The 22475-nt window shown below is 47.3% G+C and overlaps 1 protein-coding gene across 6 annotated transcripts in view; it reads left to right on the forward strand.

Moving 5' to 3' along the window:
* The first annotated feature begins 4681 nt into the window (after positions 1-4681).
* Positions 4682-22475, forward strand: part of NCALD (neurocalcin delta) — a 408716-nt gene continuing 390922 nt past the window's right edge. For 4 of the 6 annotated variants that reach the window (XM_084751628.1, XM_084751631.1, XM_084751632.1 and 1 more), the window contains exon 1: positions 4710-4862. The gene's annotated coding sequence lies outside the window, so the exon portion shown is untranslated. The other 2 variants (XM_084751629.1, XM_084751633.1) reach the window with 2 other exon arrangements.

Genomic DNA, 22475 nt, shown 5'->3' on the forward strand with positions numbered 1-22475 from the left:
GCCACACACACCCCCTTTGCCCCGCATATCTATTCTTTTCTCTTGGCAAATGACGGGTTTCATAAGAGCATGGCTATTGTCTGGCTCAATGCTGAGAGCCTGCAGCAGCTCTGACCGAAGGGGAGGCCCTCAGGAAATACTATGGAGTAAGTAGACACACAATTGGCACTGTGGCTTCACTCATACAAAATCCATACACTTAGAAGTTCCCGAAGTTGACCAAAGGGGATAGTGAGAGAGCTGTTCCAGGCAACCAGAGCTCTGCAAGTGGCCCCCTCTTCTGGCTGCTGTGCGCACCTACAGTCACATGGACTGTGGACCAAAAGGCAAACTCTCACTCTTGCCCGCCTTGCTGCATTTGATAGCACAAATATCATATTTGCACTGTTAAGTAAACTTATAAAATAACGGTTCCCTGTGGCGTTTTCAACTTTCCTTGTAGTTCTTTATGACCGTTTCCTCTCTCTCCCTCTGTATCTGTTAAAAGTCATTAAGAAAAGTAGGTCCCAAACTTTAGGCATAAGTCTCCACGTCCTCAAATTGGGCAAAGCTTTTTTGAAAACATACAGAAACTGCTAACAGCAAAAGAGGATGCAGTGTACGATTCACTGTGATTGAGGGGGGTCGATGGGGCAAAGAGTATGACAAAGAAAACAGACAATGTGCAGGGATGAAGGAAGTACTGAGAAGTCATAATATGATAAGGGATTTACATATAGAACCGAATACACCGAAGGTGCATGAAAAGATGGTTAATACCACCAGTCACAGGGCAAATCAAACCAAAGGCGGTGATGCCTATGCTGAGAGCATGCTAGATCCTGAGTTCAGCAGCCAAGTGCTGAAGTTCGCACAGCAGCGCACCACTCCACACGGATGGCGGGACGAATATAATGTAAAAATAAAGGCAAGTAGTGTTGGATGGGGACAGTAGCACCCTGTGCACTGCTTGCACGGCTTCTCTGGAACACGGAATGCCAGCCCTTGATGCCAGGTTCCCGGGTGGCACTCTAGGCTACGAGTTCAACAGGAGCGCTAGCAGTGGTGCTGTCACAAGTGCAGGAAACCGGGAAGAACCCACTGTCAGGCAACACGTAGATGGATTAACAAATCTGACATGCCACGCAGGGAATGTTACCTGCTCATGAAAAGAAATGAACCCAAGCTTGGTGGCTCATGCCTTTAATCAGCATTCAAGAGGCAGAGGCAAGTGGATTTTTCAAGAGTTTGAGGCCAACCTGGCCTACATAGTAAGTTCCAGCCAGGGCTACAAAGTGAGACCCCATGTAAAAATAATAATAAAATGTGAAAAGAAGAAAGGAAAAGAAAAGAGGAGAGGAAATGGAGCATTGACACATTACAACAGTGACAGACCTGGAAAACATGTTAAATAAAAAAAGCTTGTCACAGTGTTTCATACAATTTCATCTCTGTGAAATGTCCACAACAGGCAATCTCTCTCTATAACCAATGAATTGGTGACTACCAGGGCTAAGGATTGGAAGGAAAAGAAAAAAAAAGAAGTCAGTGCTAACAGGTATGAAACTTCTTTGGGGGAAGATGAAAGTAACTCTACAATTGGGGCATTGCCTGTATAATTCTATGTGTCTATGAAAAAGTGTTTAAATGCGGGTTAATAATATCCTCACGGGGTGTGCACTATAACTCTTGGGAGAAGCTGAAACCTCAGAGATTATTGAAACCTGTGTGCAATAAAAAAAACTTAAATTGTTTATTGAACACTTTTGGGCTGGGGTGGCTCCGAGGCAGCAAGACCTCAGATAAGAAGGGACTTTCCTTAAAAAGTCAAAACCATCAAATAATTACAAAGTGGATAAAAGTCTCTCTCGAAGATAAATCCTGTCTTCCATCATGGTGACCTTCCTGCAGCGTTTACTCAGAATCCCATCTTCCGTCATGGCGGCCTCCGGCAGTGTTTACTGGGAACACAGATGCCACCACAGACAATAGACTGATGATCAGGGGACACTTGCTGGCCTACAGGCCCTTCTTTTAGCTTACATAGCCTGAAAATATCTTGAAATTAGTTACTATTTTAAAATTAGAAAAAAAAAACCCACACATTAAAAAAAAAATGAACTTCTGACTTTTCTGGGGAAAAAAAAATCAACCTAAACCAAAAAAAGATTAAAAAAAAAATTGATGGCTACACCAGACATGCACTTCTCACATGGAAAAATAAGGCTGCCCTCTCCAGAACCATGGTGCCTTGGTTAGTTTGTTTCTGTTGTCATAGCAGAATACCAGAGACTGAGTAATTTATAAAGAAAACGGTTTATCTTGGCTAATGGTTTTGGAGGCTGGAAAGTCTAAGATCCAACGGCCGCATCTGGTGCGGGCCACGTGTGTGGCTTCAACTTATGGTAGAAAAAAATGGAAGGGCAAGTGGTGCCCTGGGAAATAGCAAACCAAGGGGGAACTGGGCTTTTAGCCAGGCTTGTTCACCTCGCTGGGGCTAAAGAGATCGGCGCTCCCCAGGGAAAGCCATAGCTACCTCTGTCACCCTAGCCCCTTCCACTGGGACTCACCTTCCAAGCCTCACTGAGTGACTGCGGGTGGAATGAAATTCGAGGAAACACACTCAAATCATAGCAGTCCCCCATCTGTCTGCCTGTGTAAACCTACCTTTGGGCGTTATTTGTTACCTGCTTTCGTCTCTAGGGACATTTGAGTTTGCAGTAGCAGCAAACTCATATAGACCCTTTCTGGCCTCAAAACTGTGTTTTAGAGTTATCTCAGGCTCTGTCTTCAGATTGGCTACACCTATGGTGGCTTCCGATCCCACATGCACACAGACTGTCTGAGGGCTCTTGTGAAACACACCCATGTTGGGTCACACCCCTGAGGTACAAAATCTGAATCTTTTGGGGGTGGATCTCCAGAATTATTATTTTATTTTATTTATTTATATATAAATATATAAACATATACATATATAATTATTTATTTTATTTACATATTAATTAAAATGAATATTTTAAAAATAAAAATGTAAAGACACATGCCTTTAATCCCAGCACTCGGGAGGCAGAGGCAGGTGGAGCTCTGTGAGTTCGAGGCCAGCATGGTAGTCTACAAAGCGAGTCCAGGACAGCCAAGGCTACGCAGAGAAACCCTGTCTCGAAAAACCAATAAAGTAAAATAAAAATAAATAATAAAATAATAAGTTAAAAAAATCCAACTCCACAGGTGACTCTAGTGCTGTCTTAATCTTTGACTGTACTTCAGGCAAAGATCGGGATTTTGATTTGCTTTTCAACTGAAGGACAACCAGGGAAAACGGATAGATGAACTCTTTAGCTGATGTTCCTTAGCATAGGTGGCTGGCCCGTCTCTGTCTCCCGCCCTCCTTCCCTCCCTCCTTCGCCCACCTCTCTCTCCGTCAACCTTGAGTGTCATTCCTCAGGCACCCTCCACTGTGTTTGAGGCAGGGTCTCTCATTGGTCCCTGGCTTGACGATTAGGCAGGGTTAGCTGTCCAGTCAGCCTCTGGAAACTGCTTGTCTCTACCTCCTAGCCCTGAGTGTACAAACTCTTACCTCCTCACCCGGCATTTTTAATTTTTACTTAGTTCTGGTGATGGATCTGAGGTGGCCATGCTTACCTGGCCACCTTACTTTGTGGACTGAGCTGACATCTCCCCAGCTGGAAATGTTTCTTTCATCATATTATATTATGACTGCAATCTTGCTAACACGAATGGCTGGGTACTGTGCCTTTACATCTTTGTTGTTTTTAATTAAGGTGTTTGTTTGTTGTTCGAGACAGGGTTTCTCTGGGTAGCCTCGGCTGTCCTGGACTCCCTTTGTAGACCAGGCTGGCCTCGAACTCACAGCGATCTGCCTGCTTCTGCCTCCCGATTTTTTTTTTTTAATTGAAGAAGGGTCACTGGGTTGACAAACATGAGGAGTTACAGTGGCTTTTTTAGAGGTCACGAGTGGCCATCACACCAAGAAGATACGTAACAAATACTGGACGACAGAATCCACAAGACATTTACTTCTCGCTATCTTTTGTGGGGATGGAGTTTGGTGACATTCTGCAGCCGGAGTGGTGTAAAAAACCAGCCCCTTCGCTGTCCACCTTTCGTGAGCGAGTCTTTGCTAAGCCATCCCTTGACAGAAAGCTCTGAGTAGAGAACAGCCAGAGAGAAAGAGGAGCCTTCCCACTTCGTGGACCTCTGGGTGCAAGAGAGGGCTTGGGGAGGGGGCGGGGGGGACCTTTGGAAAAGGCTCTGGAGCATCCCTTGTAATCAAGGGATCTCTATTGACTGAGAGATGACAGGGACGCCAGGCCTCCCAAAGAACGCTTGGAAGATAATTCTAGGTTGACTCTGACACTCCCAGCACACAGATAACACTCATTGGGAAATGCTTGACTGGAGGCCCGGGTTGGTGGGGCTGGGATCCGAGGGAACCTGGGCTGAAGCCCGCGGCTGCACCAGGACAAGGCGGGGCTGCCCCTGCACCTGTGCACCCCAGCCTTGCCTGGCCCCTCATCCGACAGCCGCAGCCGAGCCCTATACCGCCTAGAGGCCACGGTCGCGGTGGGGAGCGGTCGCCGAGCGAGGCTGGGGAGGGGGGCGCGGCTGCGGCCGAGCTGTCCAAGGGGAGGTGGGAGGAGGGAAGGCGCCGCCGCCTCGCCCGCGGCGACACAGACGCTGGGAGCGGCCGAGGCGGTGAGTCGCTGCGCCTTCCCTCCGCCGGCCGGGAGCGGGAGCCGCAGCTGGGCGGGCAAGCCACCGGGCTGGAGCCGGGAGCCGCGGCTAGGGGGAGAGGCGCGAGCAGAGGACCGCGGAGATCGCGGGGACCCCAGGATCGAGTTTTTGCAGCTCCTTCCCAGGTGCCACCCACCTTGTCAGTTTCCCTGCCCCCTCCCCCCCCCCCCCCGCAATCCCACAGCGGCGCCTCTCAGGGGCCACCAAGCTTTAAACCCCTACTCCCCAGGATGGTGGCTGGAGGGGAGAAAGCAACTTTGCAGGGGACCCGGAGAGGCGCGTTGGCTCGAAAGGGGGCGTTAGCGAGCCTGGCGGCCGGGGGACGTCCCGAGCATGCCCGCCTGGGGCCTGGGGCGTCGGAACTGGCCTGGGGCCTGCAGGGTCGGCAGTGAAAAGCTGCCAGAGGCCTGTGGGGAAGGTGGGTGTCTGGGGAAGGGGGCCGGGGACCGCCCCCAGGCGCTGCTGGAACCTGCTGCAGAAATCCGCTGCGGTTTGGAGCGAAAAGATTCTCGTGTCTGGACCTCGTGGGGCTGGGGAAGTGTGTGCTTGGGAGACGTGGAGAGTTTTCAGTGCATACCGATTTATTTTTAGCTTCGGAGAAGCAGGATGTGTAAAGTGGGTTGTATCAGCCGGGGAGGGGCAGGAGGTCTCCCTGTCCGCAGGAAACAGTACACAAGTTTCTCGCTACAGATGCTTGCTATAACTTCGTGCTGAGAGGGGCGTGGGGGTGGGGGTGGGAAAGACTTCATTTGGTTCTTCCTGCGGCTGCCGGCTGCCGGTGTGTCTGTCCGGGGCTGCAGGCGGCTGGCTGTGGGGATGCTTGTGTTCCTAAACGCCAGCCTCCCCGCCCTGACCGCCCCTGCGGGGGAGGTGTAGGTTCCATTCTGCAGGCGACTAGTGTGAAACAAGCCGAGCTGCCAAGGTTCAGCTCTCTTAGAAGGAACAAGACTCAAAGTTTTCCTGGTTCTGACCAATTGAAAAGAACAGACACAGGGCACTGTGTTACCCGGAGCACGGTTGGATGCCGGGCTGAATTGGCAAGGCTTGTGAGGGTTTTTTCCTCCAACTGGGAGATGCTTAAGTTTCATGGCCAAGGCAATGACGCCAGGGTCTGCAAAGGAGGGGCAGGCAGTAGGGCCCTGGGGTGGCCAGAAAGGTGAGAGAGGGAGGGGGGCACGCACAGATGCGGGGTGGGGTGGGGTGGGGTAAAGAAACCACAACTCAGTATCCAGACACCCAAGCCAAAACCACTGTGGACATTCCCAGGGAGGTTCTGCAGCCAGGCGTTAGATCTGAGTGCTGGCTCAGATCACAGCAGCTCCTACAAGCTGACCTCCTTGGCCTCTTCTGTGGTTCCAGAAGCGAGAAGAGGATGTTAGTGGGTACCAAAGCTATCTCAGGGATGCTGCGCAGACTGGCTGTGGCCCTCGGGTAGTTAAGCATCAGGCCGCGTGGGAGGTAGGCACCAAGTGAATGCGACCCTTTCTCATTTTTTGTGGTTGTTGATTGATTTCCTTTCTTGCCTGAGTTGCGGAGGTTGCCATCCAGCTGGTTGGTTGCTCCCAGTCGCAAACTCCTTGTCCTGGTTCACTCTCGACCCTGTGGACAGTCATTCTGGGTTTTTTTTGTTTGTTTGTTTTTGTTTTTTGAGACAGGATTTCTCTGTGTAGCTTTGGCTGTCCTGGTGGGCAGTCATTCTGAAGACAAAAATCTAAGCTAGTCTCTCTGCCTGATTTCCTTCAAAGGCTTCTCAGGAGCTTTCCAGATAAAACCCAGACTCCAAGAACACACGCAACCAACGGTGCCTTAATCTCACCAGCCTTTCTCCCACACTCCCTCACCCCCCTCAGGCCTAGCCTCTGCACGTGTCAGCTCTTGTAACTTCCCCCTATGCAGACGCTAACCAGCGCCATCAGCAGCCTGGACACTCCCCTCCCAGGTGGCTGCCTCCATGTCATTCTGCCATAGTACCCTAGGCAGAGCCCTCTTCTCACCCTGAGTAGTGGACCTTGTCTCAGTCTTCCTCCTGGACAGGACTGGGAAGAGAGAATTTGAGTTTAGCCAGACATTTGTTGAATAAGTTACAGCAGTCAAGCAAAATTCAGTCCTTTTCCCTCAAACCGGAATTAAATATGAAGAATAATAAAGAGGAGGACCAAACAAATCATTGTGCTTAATTCATTATACGAGAAACATCAGAGAGTACTGGGAGTCAAAGAGCAGGCACGCCACTTTAACTCTGCAGCTTGCTCTGTAGATGAGGCTCAGCTGAAGACCCACAATCCTCTGCTTCCATATACTACTCTCTGGCCTCATAGATGTGAGCTACCACAGCAAGCTCAGAGGCGTTCTCCCAGTTGTGAGAGGCAGACTAGCAGCAGAGAAAATGCCCACCTCCTCTTTCCTTAATTCTCTCGTAAGCTTGGCCACGGAGTGGAAGTACATCAATCAAGGTCCGAGGGACAGCAAAGGTCATGACCCGCCTAACCCTCTAGGCCTTCTTTAGAGTATAGCTTCCTCCTGGTGTGGGGTTCAGTGGGTCTGATGAGAGAAAGAAGCCTCCTGCTCTGAAATTTCATTCTTAAATGCCACTTTTCAGACAATTTGATGTGTCCTTAGCAAATGTCTCGGAGCTAGCATTTCTGAGTACTCTGTGGCTGCTCACAGGAGCCTGAAGTGAGCTAAGATGGCACCTTGTGCTCTGTGGCCCTCCAGGCTGCCTTCAAGGCTTAGTGAAGAGGTTTGAGCTGAGGGTACTTTCCCTGTTTTTAAAGGACTATGAACAAAACAAAACACAAGTAAGAATGTGTGGTACAGACTTCCTTCTTCAGAGAAAAACCTGGCCAGCCACTAGGCTGGAGCCAGACAAGTGGGTTTCATTTTGCATGTCATCTCTGATTGATTGGTAGTGGCTGCCTAGAAAGCTGGGGCCAGGCTCAGCAGGAGAGGGAGCTGTGGTCAATTAGTGATGTCTGTCAGGGTACGGGATTAGGAGGTGGTGACAGCTTTTGTCCTCATTCTTCCTATCCTAGAGATGGTCCTTGGAGGATAGTGAAGGCAGAAGCAGAGGCAGTTAAAGTGATCCCTGAAAGAAGGCAGAGACTTTCCACTGCAACGATAAACAACCACCACAGGCAACATACTTCCTGTGTGTCTGTGTGCTTTACATGGAGTGCCTCATGTGATCTTTGCAGTAACTTCTCCCCTCCCCAGAAACTGTTATTAATTTTTTTGTTAGAGTAATTTACTTTATCTCATGTCTATGAGTGTTTTGTCTGCATGTATGTATGTATACTACACGGTACCTGAAGAGGTCAAAGAAGGCATTGGATTCTCTGGAGCTGGAGTTACTGATGTCTGGGTGGTAGTGGGATTCAAACCTGGATCCGCTGAGAGAGCAACAGGTGTTTTTAACCTCCGAGCCATCTCTCCAGCCCCCGAAAGCCATATTTCAAGTACAACTCATCTGTTGTGTCAGGAATTCCCACACACAGACTATTTCCCTATTTTATTTGTACGGGTGTTTTGTCCACATGTGCATCTGTGCAACATGTGCGTGCAGGATCTCTTGGAACCGGAGTTGTGACTCAAGCATCATTTGCAGGATCTAATTTCTTGCTCGTTTGTTTTGTCCTCTTGGAGTTGGTGGCAGTTCTAGGCTTCGTCTTACCATCGGATAGCTGGAGGCACACTAATCCTTAATGGCTTGGGTTTTTATACCCGGGCGATGCTCTACCTCAGCATTGATCATAGTGGTTTGCCTCGGCTCATTATCATATCTTACGTTCCTTTTAACCACTGAGCCAGAAGCTGAGGAACAGGTTACTTCTCTTGTAGAAAACCCGATGTCACCGGGAGATAGACGCTTAAATTTTGGATGGCATAACAGATACTCTTTAGACCTTTTTCCACATGAGAGAAGATGCGTGGGTGCTCCCACTTTCCTGGTGAAAGGAACAGGCTTTGGAGAATTCAACAACTTGCCCAAGGGCTCATGGCTGGTAAACAGTAGAACTTGGGTTGAAACTCACAACTTAGGCACTTACAAAAGGGAGCTTGCTATGGCTCCCTCCTCTCTACTTCCTAAAATACGGCTCTGTAACTTTGAGAAATTGAAAGCATCTCCTGTCTGGAGAAAGGAGGAAATGAAGATGTGGGCTTCTCTGGCTAGGTTTTTTTTTTTTTTAAACTCATGTCTTCATACGATGATTCAGAGCAGTTTCGCCATGCCCTGCACTGTGCTGGGTTCTGAGGGTGCAGACTGGACTGACGGCTCAGCGGTTAAGAGCACCGGTTCTCAGGGTGCAGGCCCACCTGGCTCTAGGTCCTGTGTTCCTCACTTTGTGCCTGCCACCAAGTACATAACTCGGGTAACTCTAAAAGAGGAAATGCGTACTTTGCTTAGCTTCTGAAGGGTCTGCTTAGCCCCGTGCTTTGGGAACAGCTTGGGAGTGTGTGACAGAGACTGCTCGCCTCCTGACAGCCAGGAAACAGAGAGGGGACTAAGAAGAGATGTGGGCAAGATGCTCCCATTGGCCCACCCCATTGATTCGCTTTCTCTAGCTAGGTCTCACCTCCGAGCTTTTAAAGACCCTCCTGAAACAGTCTTGCCAACTGTGGACCTGCACTTTAGGAAATACCTTCCCTCCGCAAACCACAGGACCTTCCATCAACAAGAGCTTGGAGTCCAAGGGGCAACACAAGTGCTGAGCTCATCTGGTGGGGACAGTGACCTTTAACTTAAGGTTTGCAGAAGTAGCAAACAGGCATGAGTCGTTGCACCCCACTTAACCATTTCTTAAATACATTAATGTTAAATACATTAATACATTAAACACATTAATATTGAGACTAAATATAAATGGTATAAAATTTGTCATTTTAACCCTTTTAGGTGGACAGTTCTCTGTCACTGAGCACATTTGTGTTACTATGCCCACCCCTCCCCCCAGAGCCTTTCACTGTTTCTGAACTGAAGCTCCCGGCTTCCTAACAGTTGCTCCCCATATTTCTGTTCCCTCAGTGGCTGACAACCACCTTCCTCCTGGGGGGTCTGAGCACCACAAGGATGCCATACAAGTGGCACTGTGCCTATTAGTCACCTTTGTCTTTCCTTCTCAAGGCTGAATAGATTCCATTGCACGCGGCTAGCGATTTGGCCCGGGCTGCCGTTGTGAGTATCACCACTGTGAGCGCAGGCATGTAGCTGTATGTTCAAGTTTCTCCGTTCAGTTCTCTTGGCCGTGCACTCAGAACTGAAATTGCTGGGTCACGTGCCATTCTGTATTTAATCTCTTACAGCTACCATACTGTTTTCCACAATGCTTCCATTTCACACGTTCACCCGCAGGGCCAAGGGCTTCTTTACAACCGGCTGGCAGGTATCCCCGAGGGTGTGAGGCTTGAAGCCTTGAAGGCAGGCTGGGCTCTGCTGTGGGGTGGGGCAGAGTTTGAAGCTAATGCTAGGACCTGGAAAGCCACTGAGCATCTGTGCCCTGTGACAACAGCAAAGGCAGAAGGATCGTGTGGGGATGGGGAGGAGAGAGAAAAGGATGCAGAGGAGTGAGGGGCTTTCTCCTCACGCACGTGACTGAAACACGGCCATCCTTGTCCTGTGTGGTATTAAATTTGAGAGGGAAGTAAACATGGCACTGTGACACTTTCCTCAGACTTGTTGACCAGTTGCTTGCGGTAAATGCTTACTGGAGAGTCCCACGTGTTGATCCACTTTATTCTGTCCTTTATTTTCCAGGGTCCCACAGCGAGACAGACAGCACACATGAGAGGTGGCATAAACTGAAGCAAGTTTAGGTTAATGGGCTGCTTACACAGCTGTAGGCATGGTGACGTGTGTGTGTGTGTGTGTGTGTGTGTGTGTGTGTGTGTGTGTGTGTGTGATGGTGTGTTACCCAGGGGGTGTGTGACAGCAGTTTCCAGAGATGCTTTGGGAGTCAGGTTGGCTACAGAGCTTTGCTTTCAGCCTTGTCCTGGCAGGGAGGAGGTAATCCAGGAAGCACCTTGCCACTCTGTGTCCAAGTTCTGGTGCCTCCCAAGTGGTCAAATTGGCCTGAAGCCAGAGGCTAAAGGGGCTGTAACTAAGGTGCTGCTTGTAGGGTAGAGAAGGGAGGAGGGAGGATGGCACAGCAGAGAATATGTCGCTTTGTAGCTCTTTGATCCATCTCATGTAAAGGATGAGGGAACCAGGGCACCCAGAGATGAAGGGACCAGGGGGCAATTGGTAGAACTGGGGCTGAAAGTCTGGCGGACAGTGGGAGTAATGGGGGACATTTCTTGTTCTTCTGCCTGGCTCTACAGTAGCAGACTGTCCCTAGACTCAGGCGATCTGAGGTCTAGTGTGGTTCTGGTGGGTACCCCACTCCCTCAATACCCAGGCATGGCTGAGGGGTTCTGTAGCCCGAGGAGGCTCTGTGGACCAGACTGAGGGCCCTGTGCACATGGAAAGGGCTGCTTCAGAGGACTCAGACTTTATATCTCTGATGCCTGAAAAGCTGATGTCATGCGTGAGAGATGGGGCTGAGGTCTTATTTCCTGTGTCGATGGAACAAACTGGCACAGAGTAGACACCTGGACACAGTAGACACTGATTCTCGCAAAGCTGTGGGGCTCTATGTCCAGAGGAGGTGTTGCTGGGACCCCACTCTCTTTAGATGCTAAAAGAGAATTTTTTCTTTTGACTACTCTCTCTCTCTCTCTCTCTCTCTCTCTCTCTCTCTCTCTCTCTCTCTCTCACACACACACACACACACACACACACACACACATCTGTCTCTCTCTCTCTCTGTCTCTGCCTTTTTCTCTCATCTCTCTCTCCCCCTCTCTCTGTAGGCATAAGGTTATTGTGTGAATCAAATGCTGATTTTTGTGTCCCCCATATCTGGTTGCAAGCCTTGTTCTGAGAGTCTCCTGTCTCAATGTTGCATAAACTCTGCTCCCCAACTGTCCCCTGATATGCCAATAAAACAGCTTACAGTTTACAGCCAATTACTGAGCAGGGAAGAGAATAGGGCCGGACTTCCTGCCAGACAGGGAAGGAGGAGCTAAGGATCCAGCCATGGGAGAGGACCAGGTGACATTAGGAGAAGGAGCTGGAACAGGGAAAACTACAAAGTGCAAGTATCTCTGGGATGTAAACAGGGAGGAAACCAGATTAGTATATATGGTTAAGAATAAAGTAGCAACTGCTCAGTTCTTGTGCTATGAAGCTTGTTAAAATAATATGATAGAGTATTAATTATGTGAAAGCCAGGTTAAGAGTAAAACTGAGAAACAGTTTTATAAAAATAACTTTAACACCTATCTCTCATCTCTTTATTCTTGTTTACTTATTTAGGGTTGAGCAATCCTATGTTGCTAAGGCTGCTCTTGAACTTGTGGACTCAGATATTCCTTAGCCTCTGCGCCTCTGGGACTCCAGGTGTGTATCACCATGCCTGGTGGCTTGCGTCTTAGTTTCTGGAGGTGGTGGGTACTTTGGGTTCCAAACTCTGTTCTGCTCTCCTCTGTGTCCCTCCCCTCTGTGACCACCCATCCTAAGGACACTCACCATGGGATGCAGGGCCCACCTTCAGCATCCACACTGCTCTTTTTTCACCATCCTTACTTGCATCTGCAAAATGCATAAAATAAATAAAGTACACCCCTTTATTCAAGAATCTTAATGCTCTCAGTTCTGGGGCACAGTTTAGGGGGGCACCATTCATTCTACCACCAGGCTTAGGGGTGCACTTGCGTGTCTTGGTTTGATGTTCTGTGTTAGTGACCCTAGATTTTATCTTCTCTCTAGATCCTAGAATGTACCATTCCTAATTTCTAGACTAGGATTGGGGCGCTGTCCGAGTTGTTTGATCTGACCTTCGTTGGGCGTCTTCTGCACTTTGCTTTGCTGGATGGCTTTGGGGGGGATGAAGCGGAGAGGCAGGCGACACTCCCTGCTTAGGGCATACGCAAATGCTTTCGGAAATGCCATGAGGAAGTCTGAGGAAAGGCTGAGGATGCTGGGGACATTTTAGGAAAGGGGCACAGAAGCAGGAATACCTCAAGTTTCTCGCCTTTCAGAGAATACTGCCTAGAAATGTTAGATACAGGTGCAGCTGGGTCCTCAGCCAGCCTTTGACCATGTGCCAACACTCCCAGCCTTGGGCCTGGATACACCAAGGACACAAGGTAAGGTTCAGCGTAGCTTTACCATGCACCTTACTAATTTGGTGGCAGTAGCCCATCTAACGGGCTGTAGCAGGAGCATCCACTCTAGGGCATGAGTTATTCTGGTTGGTTGCATGCGCGGATCACTTACGCTGGGAAAGAGCCACGCCCATTCAGTGAGAGGCAGCTGTAATTAAGTTCTCTTTCTCCGGGAGGGGCGGGGTGTGGTGGTGGCAGCTAATTTTGGTTTTTCCACCGCTTTGCTTTTTGACTCTGAATGAGAGGAAGAAAAGGAAAAACAAAGAATACACACAGGAGAGACACTGCTCCGTTTTATCCTGACACATCTACCGAACTGTGGTTATTCTGATTAAAGATACAGAGAGTTGAGTTTCACCAGCTGAAGAGTAGGGCTTTCCTTACAACAGGAGACCAGTCAAATAATCTATAGGGTTGGAAAGAAATAAAAGTAGTGATATTTTGTTTAAAAGAAAGAAAACAGAAAGGGAGGAAAAAAGAAAGGGAGGAATAAAGAGAAAGAAAGAAAGAAAAGAAAAGAAAGGAGAGTAGTAAGCCTGGGGTAGTGTCTTCTGAGCACAGGGCACAGATCACCTTGAAGCTGGCCTGGTCCCATGTAAATGGTACTTGGCACTCTGCGTTCAACACCTTATCTCCCAGAGAGTGACCAGGCCAGCTTACTTTGCCTCTATGGGGGTCAGGGCAGTGCACGGGCTGGTAATTCCTCTTGGCTCCACTATGTCACCTAGCTCTGTGTCCTGAGAGGCAGTCTCCATCAATGGTGTCAGTACTAGTGTCTGTCTTCTGACCAACGCTGGGCTGGGCAGGGGATAGCCGGATGAGAGGAGAGGGGCCTAGTTCCTTTTGCTGGGCAGCATGTTGGAGGTTGTCTGAGTCTGTATGCCAAGGCCCACTAGCTCCTACCGGCTGCAGGACCACTCTGTGGGTTCCCTTAGCCACGTCCTTTGGGCACCTATGGGTGCAGGCACGGTAATGCCACCCTAGGGCATTGCACTGGCTCTCATTGTTACCTAAATGGTATTTCTCAGCAGGACCAAAGAACAATCCTTGAGGTCCTGCCTAGTTCGTAATGGGCTCAGCAGCTCAGGAGCAGGCTTTGACCACACCTTGTGCTAATGCAGAGCAGGAAGCCAAGCCAATAATTACCATGAGTGATTTTTCAGACCAGCTCCTGGGGCAGGGCTGGGCAGTCAGGTTGCATTATTTAGCTTTGCGTTGCTGTGATAAAATAACCTCGGTAATCCACGTAGAAAGAAGGTAAGCTCATCTGGACTCACAGTTCTGGAAGCTTCGGTCCGTTTTCATTGCTGAGCCTGTGGGAATGCAACAGGCTGTGCTGGGATCCTGAGGCACAGGAAAACTGCTCACGTATCGGTGGCCTGAAAGCAGAGGGAGGGTGCAGGGGCGGATCCCAAATGCTCCTTCAAGAATGCATCTCCAGGGGCAGCTTTTGCTCAATTGGCTTCCCAGCTCATAGCTATCACACTGTAAATGGCCAAGAAGTGCTTCCTGGCAAAGTATAAAGTTATCCACGTGACTCAGCATTCGCATCAGAACCCGTTTGTGAGTGAAAGGGAACAAAGTCACCCACCCTAGGTGAGTGGGGCGGAGGAGAGTTTCCTAAGTACATTTTCAAATTTGGCCAACCTACTGTACTTTACTTTATGAAAAGAAAAGATGAACTTTGTAGAACAGAAAAAAGTTAAAAATTTAAAAGTATGTTACTTATTTTCTCTGCACGGCTTCTGCTCTCCTGGCCCCCACTCTCCCCAGGTCTGATCCCCACGTCTCTCTGTGCTCTATCTCTGCTTTGTTCCCTTTCTTCCACCACTAGCACTGCCTTTTCTGTTTTTCCTTCTGAGTGAGATTTAAGCATCCTCCCTTGGATCCTCCTTGTTACTTATCTTCTTTAGGTCCGTGCATTGTGGTATGTTTATCCTGTGCTATATGGCTAAATTCCACTTATAAGTGAGTATATACCATGTGCGTCTATATCTGGGTCTGGGTTACCTCACTCAGGATGATCTTTTCTAGTTCCATCCATTTGTCTGCAAATTACATGCTTTCCTTGTTTTTAATGGCTGAGTAGTATTCCGTCGTGTAAATGTACCACCGTTTCTTTAACCATTCTTCGGATGAGGGACATGTAGGTTGTTTCCGGATTCTGGCTATTATGAATAAGGCTGCTGTGAATATAGTTGAGCAAGTGTCTTTGTTGTATGGTGGAGCATCTTTTGGGTATATTCCCAGGAGTGGTATAGCTGGGTCTTGAGGTAGAACAATTCCCAATTATCTAAGAAAGTGCGAGATTGATTTCCAAGGTGGTTGTACAAATTTGCACTCCCACCAGCATTGGAGGAGTGTTCCCCTTTCTCCACATCCTCGCCAGCATGTGCTGTCACTTGAGTTTTTATCTTAGCCATTCTGATGGGTGTAAGATGGAATCTCAGAGTTGTTTTGATTTCACGATGACTAAGGACGTTAAGCATTTCTTTAAGTGCTTCTCGGCCATTCGAGAGTCCTCTGTTGAGAATTCTCTGTTTAGCTCTGTGTCCCATTTTTAAATTGGATTATTTAGTAAGTTGGTGTTTACTTTCCTGAGTTCTTTATATATTTTGGATATCAGCCCTTTATAGGATGTAAGACTGGTGAAGATATTTTCCCAATCTGCGGACTGTCATTTTGTTCTATTGACAGAGAAACTGTGGGCAGGGGCATCTCTGTGACAAACTAGAGACCTAAGTCAGAGTAGGCTCCTGGGAAAATATGAAGGGGACTCTGGCGGAGACTCCTCGTAGCAGGGGCCATAGTGTCTGAGGAGCATACTCTCTAACTGGACAAAATTCCTAAAGTGTGTGTGGGGGGGGGAACACCAGCCCAACCACAAAAACTTCGACCCCAAATTTACCTTGTCTACAAGATTTGCTGGCATAAAGATAGAGCAGAGATTGAGGGAATGTCCAAGCAATACCTTGCCCAACCTGAAACCCACCCCATGGGAGAGAGCCAACCCTTGACAGTATTAACGGTACTCTGCTATGCTTGCAGAAAGGAGCCTAGCAGAGTTGTCCTCTGAGAGACCACTCAGCAGCAGCAGCAGCAGTTCAAAACAGATGCTGAGACTCACAACCAAACATTGGGTGAGACATAGGGAGTCTTATGGAAAAGTTGAGGGATGGATATAAGGAGCTCGAGGTGACAGGAGCTCTATAAGAAAACCAACAGAGCCAACTAGTCACAGCCCAGAGGGGCCTGCTGACACTGAAACACCCACCAAGGACCATGCATGGACTGGACCTATGGCCCCTCCACAGATGTAGCCAACGGGCAGCTCAGGTGTCATGTGGGTCCTCTCAAAGAGGAGAGGGGCTGTCTCTGACATGGACTCTGTTGATCACTCCCTGCCTCCACTTGGACTGCCTTGCCAGGCCACACGGGAAGAGGAAATGCACAGTTTTGACGTGACTTGATGAGCTGGGATGGGTGGGAAGGGAGCTCCCCTTTTCTGAGGAGTAGGGGAGGGGGAGAGGGAGGGTGGGACTGGAAGGAGAGGATAGATGGGGCTGTGACCAAGATGTAAAGTAAATTTTTAAAGAAGTATTTTATTTATCATTGATGCATGTGTGTACATGTATGTGGGAAAGCGCGCCTGTGTGGCATGGCGTGCCTGAGGAAGTCAGAGGAGGTCTTTGTGGGATTGGCTCTCTCCTTCCATTTTCATGTCATTTTCAGGACTTGAACTCAGTCCAACAAGCTTAGAATGCAACTACTTTGATCCGAGGAGACATCTTGCCAGCCAAATGTTTTTCTCTCATTTGAAACATTTTTAAGTTAAAAAAAATTTTTTTTTGAGATTATAACATAATTACATCACTTCCTCCTTTTCTTCCCACTGCCCAAAGCCTAGCTTTCAAATTCATGGCCTCTTTAAAACATTTTGTAAACAGGACATCACAAAGTACAGAGGTTGGGAGGGGTTTGGGGGTGCTGGGGGAAGATGACAAACTATGAGTTCCTCCTAGGGATTGAACTCAGGCGGCCAAGCACGGAAGCTACTGCCTTTACCAGTTGAGCCATCTTCTTGGTCATCAATATTTTAAAGAACATTTTTTCCCCCAACAGATTGTTGGTCCAAAGTTGAGGCAGCGATGTGCCATGCCTCTAGATAGAGACATTGTTACTATCCCATTACTTATTGGTGACATTTCCTTTTATGACTGCTATTTTTCTTATATACTCTTCTAATTAATATGTTTTTATATTAATGACCGTTTTTGCTCAAGAGATGGCAACCATAGATGTACTTTTCCAAACACCTTCACATTTCTGGTTGTCTGGGTGATGTTTGCAAGAGAATACATGTTAGTTTGCTATTATTAAAGCAGAAATATGGTGGAAACTATTTTTAGACCCTTCTATACTTCTCTTTTTCTGTCTGCCAGACCACTTAGGTTTTTTTTTTCACTTACTTTTTTAAGTTTTCATGATCCAAAGGCCATTTATAGCTTCCTTCCTGTGGCTCTAATTTTGTTTATGCCAGTTTGTAGTTTGAACCCCACTCCTTCCATTGGGAGCGGCTCCCCGTGTGTTGATGCCTGCTCACTTAGTTTGGGGGTACTCACTGTCTTTTTTACTGGCCTCTCCTCTTGCTTCCGTTCCTTGGGATCTGTGAGGCACCACGGAGCTTGATTCCCAGGTGGCAGCTGTCACAATAAGTTAGAGTGCCTGCCCCACAGAGCTGTTCAGAGGGCTGAGAGAGCCAAGTGGAGCCTCCCCCCACCCCCACCACGCAGGCACAAAGCAGGGTGTCTCACATACAGGCAGCATGCTGCTCCTCTGTAAGGGCAGAGGACAGGTGACCCTATCTTTTGGAAAATAATACTATGCAAATTATAAACACCTAAAGAGACAAATCTGGGGTTCCTGTTCTTGTTATTTGTGTGTGTGTGTGTGTGTGTGTGTGTGTGTGTGTGTGTGTGTGTGTGTGTGTTATATTGTATACAGTGCTTTTGTTTTAAAAAATGTTTCAGAGAATCTCTTTTAATGGTTAGTACTCTTGGGTGTATTTACAACAGTACTGAAGTTAAAGATCTCCATCTCACATGTGTGCTTTAAGGAACATAGCTATAATGTTATCATGCATAATTTCAGCATTTGAAGGCAGCCAGTGTTAACATTTGAGATATTTTCTCTTATTATCTGTATATAAAAAATGTAGGAGTCAATGTTTAGGGTTTCTGTGTCCATGGTGTCACAGAAGAGATTTTTGAATGCTGGATACCTACCTCCCTCAGTACTAGGTGTGACGTGTTGCAGGTGAGGTCTCAGCTCAGTAGTGGTGACTCTGAGCACAGAGACGGACTTTAATGCCTTGCAATTTACAGTCGTATGATATCTCGGTGTTGTCTGGCTGGGTTGCCCTGACTCTCACTTTTTGTCCTTGTTATTCTGGGCCTTAAGGACAGATGGCTGTGGCCTTGCTGTAGTTCATCTTGCTGCACCTGAGGAAAGAAGAGGGAGGAAGCCAAACCCTCCCTCCACATGTAACACACACACACACACACACACACACACACACACACCACATGCATGCATACACATACACACAGATACACACATATGCATGCATGCCTCTTTAAACATGGGAACTAACTGCTCCAATGGGATAGTTAGAGAATAAGCTCCATTTTACTCATGTGTGTATGGTGTATGTGGACACATATGTATATGTGGTACATGTGTGTATACATGGGCACAGTGTGAATATATGCATGCATGTGTGTGGTGTATGTGTACACATGAGTGTTATGTGTTGATGTGTGTATGTGGTGTATGTGTGCATATGTGTATGTTTCATGCATGTGCATGTGTGTGTATATGTGATTGTACAAGTACATGAGTGCGTGTGTGGTGTTTGTGTGCATGTGTGTATATTGTGTAAGTGCATCTGTATGTGGTATATGTGTACACATCTGTGTTGTTTATGTATATATGTGTCATATTTATGTATGTCTGTGTATGTGGTATATGTGCATTATGTGTTTATGTGTATATGTGATATATGTGTGCATGTGTGGTGTTTAAGTGAATGTGTGGTGTGTATATGTGGTGTGTGTGTGTGTATGTATGATGTATGAGTATATTGTGTGGTGTGTGAACATGTGTACCTAAGCACACATCCCTGTGTGTGTGCCTGTGGAGGTCAGAGGCTATCATCAGGTGTCTCTCTTTATCACTCTACACCTTACAAGTCTTTCACGGGACCTGGGATCCACTGATTGGCTAGGTTGGCTGGTCAGAGGCCCTCAAGGGTCCTCCTATCTCTCCGTCCCCAGTGCTGGGGTGACAGGCGCTGCCCCTCAGTTGTGGTGTTGGGGATCTGAACTCTCTTGGGTCCTCTTGCCTCGTCAGCACTTTGCTCACTCATGTGACTTGGAGCTGGGATGAGGAGAGGTCGGTGACACTGAGTTTCCGCTGCCTCACCCTATGGAAGCTGTGATAACCATTTCCAAACTGGGCCAAATGACAGGCAGTGAGCATCAAATCTATGCTGGCCTGTGACGCCGCTCAGAAAGGCACAGGGAGGACGTTTACGGAATGTGTCCCCAGCCCATGAGCCGGTCCTCTGTCTTCTGCTTCCATGCATTACCATAAACACATCTGCACAATGAAGAAAATTCATAAGAAGAAAAAGTCACTCATAATCCATACATTAAAAGACAACCAGGAGCATTTCTCTAAATTGTTTTGTACAAAGCATTTCTTAGTTGCATAGTCATGTGCATATGTAGGTTAAAATTAGTTTTTCATGTGATTATGTGTGCCAAAAAGTTTCATTTTATTCTATAATCTTTGTAGACAATGCTTTCCTGAAAGTATACTATTCCATAGTGCGGGATTCCTGCTTAGGAGTTTCATGTTTCGACATCTGGTTGACGTTTTCAGAAGTGTTCTGTCATTCTGATTTTTACACGGTAACCTTTCTCTGTGTGAGACTGTAGGGTGAGATATATTTCTGGATCAATGATTTAAACATTAAAAAGAGTCTTAGCACATTTTTGCAGTTTGCTTTCTACGTGAGTTAAACCATTAATGCCGAGTGCTGTGTTGACCACTTGTCTGGGTACCATCACTAGACCACGGCTGCTGACATGGCAACCACGGGTGCTGCCTTCCCCCGGGGACTTCTTTGATCTTGGATGAGGCCAAACATATTTTTATTGTTGTACACCCATGGCATTTCTCCTTTCCCTGATATTCAATTACAAGTTCTGTGTTTTAGGTGTCTTTTTTTCTTTCTTTCTTTGGGGTGGGGATTTTGAGACAGGGTTTTTCTGTGTAACGTTGGCTGTCTTGGACTCACTTTGTAGACCAGGCTAGCCTTGAACTCATAGAGATCTGCTTGCCTTTGCCTTCCGAGTGCTAGGATTAAAGGCATGTGCCACCGTACCTGGCTAAGTGTCTTTCACATCAGTTAAAATGACTTATTTTCAGATGAAAAAAAAAAAAGCAATATGTGCTTGTGGTAATAAGACACAACCCAGGGCATGGTTGTGTGGAGCCCACGCTGCTCAGCTCAGCGCCCGGCTTTGCAGAAGGCCGCGTCAGAGGCCAGGTGTCAAAGTTTCTCCTTTTCTCTACATTCTCAAACAAGCGTGGATAGAAAATGCAAAATAATAAGTAAGTAAGTAAATAAATAAATAAATAAATAAATAAATAAATAAATAAAAAATATTTTTTAAAACTAGGATTGCACCAGCACTGATCACATTCAGGCTTTTTTTGCTGTCATTATCCCTTAAACAACAGAGTCTGTCTACGAGGCGCTCATATTGAACTAAGTGTTATGACTAGTCTTGAGATGCTTTGAGTGACTGCAGGTAGTACATGTGTCACGTGCCAGCAGCACACTGCTGACAGACAGGACACTGCTGACTTGGGTACCCATGAAGGAAGGGTGACAGCAGCGTAGTTAGCTTTTTGGTTGTCAACTTGACCGGAACCTAGCATCACCTAGGAAGAGGGGACAGTAATTGAAGAGTTGTGTGGATCACATCAGCCTGTGGCCATGTTTGTGAGGCATTTTCTTAATTGCTGATTGATGTAGGAGGGCCCAGGCCACTGTAGGTGACGCTGTCCATCAGGCCATGGGGAATGAACTGGTAAGCAGCATTTCTCCACGGTTTCTGCTTCAGTTCCTGCCTTGACTTTCTTCAACAAGGCTTCTCTGACTTATGCTGTTTTATCACATCAACAGAAAGTTGCCACTACAAATACTTTTCTTCAAGGACACGGAGAGATTTGGCTTTCAAAACAGATGCATTGCTAAGATATTAATCTCTAACTTGCTTTGTGCTTTTCATGTTAGATACAGATTGCAGTCATAAGTTCCCTTGCAGTTTCTTCCCTGCAGAACAGCCTGCTCTGCCCTATCAGAGTTGGATTAATATGAGGCCCTCTTGTCTGCTAATTATAAAATCTTCTTTTTTAGGGGGGGTTGGTATTCAAGATACAATTTCTCTGTGGAGCCCCGGCTGTCCTGGAACTCTCTTCATGGATCAGGCTGACCTCAAACTCACAGACAGCAATCCACCTGCCTCTGCCTCCCAAGTGCTAGGATTAAAGATGTCCACCACCACTCCCCGACTATAAAATAGTCTTAGCTGCAAAAATTATTATTTAATTTAACTGTAATTCATTTTGGCGTAGGGTAAGGAGAGAGTGAGGATCAAGACTGCCCATTTTTCTTCTTTAACATACTTACAATTGTCCCATCACCTTAACTGAATGTTGCTTTTAAAAATAAATTCAAAGCAACCTTTCTGTAAAGTGAATGATGTGTCTTGAGCATTTTATTAAGCTGGAAACCTCTTGTGGGAAGGACAGTTCTGTACTGAGTGGAGATCCAGTGGCCACACTGAAAGTAACTTGGTCTTAGGCCCCAGGTCTTTGCCTTGAAATTTGAGTTGCACAGTGCTGAGGGCTGACAAAGTCCAAGGAGTTCCAGTGTCACTGGGGTGACTTCCCAGTCTTGCCAGTTGGAGGGGACACAAGCACAACCTCGCCTTCTGCTGAGGAGGGTCAGGAGACCTCAGGGAGTCTCCTAGGGTCACTGTGTGATCCTACCCGGGCATGTTACTTTGTGTTCTGTGACTTGGCACGTCCTGTGTATTTTACGTTATCTCATACTGTGCTCTTCTGAACCCTTTTTCTCAGCAACACATTTATTTCTGGAACTTCAGTTCTGATGAGATACTTTGATCGTCATGTGGAAAACACGGGGAGTTTCTCTGGAAATCAGGCTCTTTTCCCACAGCATTTTTCTATTGTCGTCATTAACACACCATCACTGTGCCTGCACAGTCCAGGGCACCAAACCCGAAGCTGTGGGAAATGCACTTTTCTTTTCCTCAAAAATTTTACTTTCATGTGGTTTTGGTTACTTTTTGTGGCTTTAGAGCTTCACTGAGGAATATTTTTATTTTGTGTTGCACTCACCACACCCTTAGCCAAAGAGGGACTTGTTTCCAATCATG

The sequence above is a fragment of the Acomys minous genome (genome assembly GCF_964271855.1).
Source record: "Acomys minous genome assembly, chromosome: 12".
NCBI lineage: Eukaryota > Metazoa > Chordata > Mammalia > Rodentia > Muridae > Acomys > Acomys minous.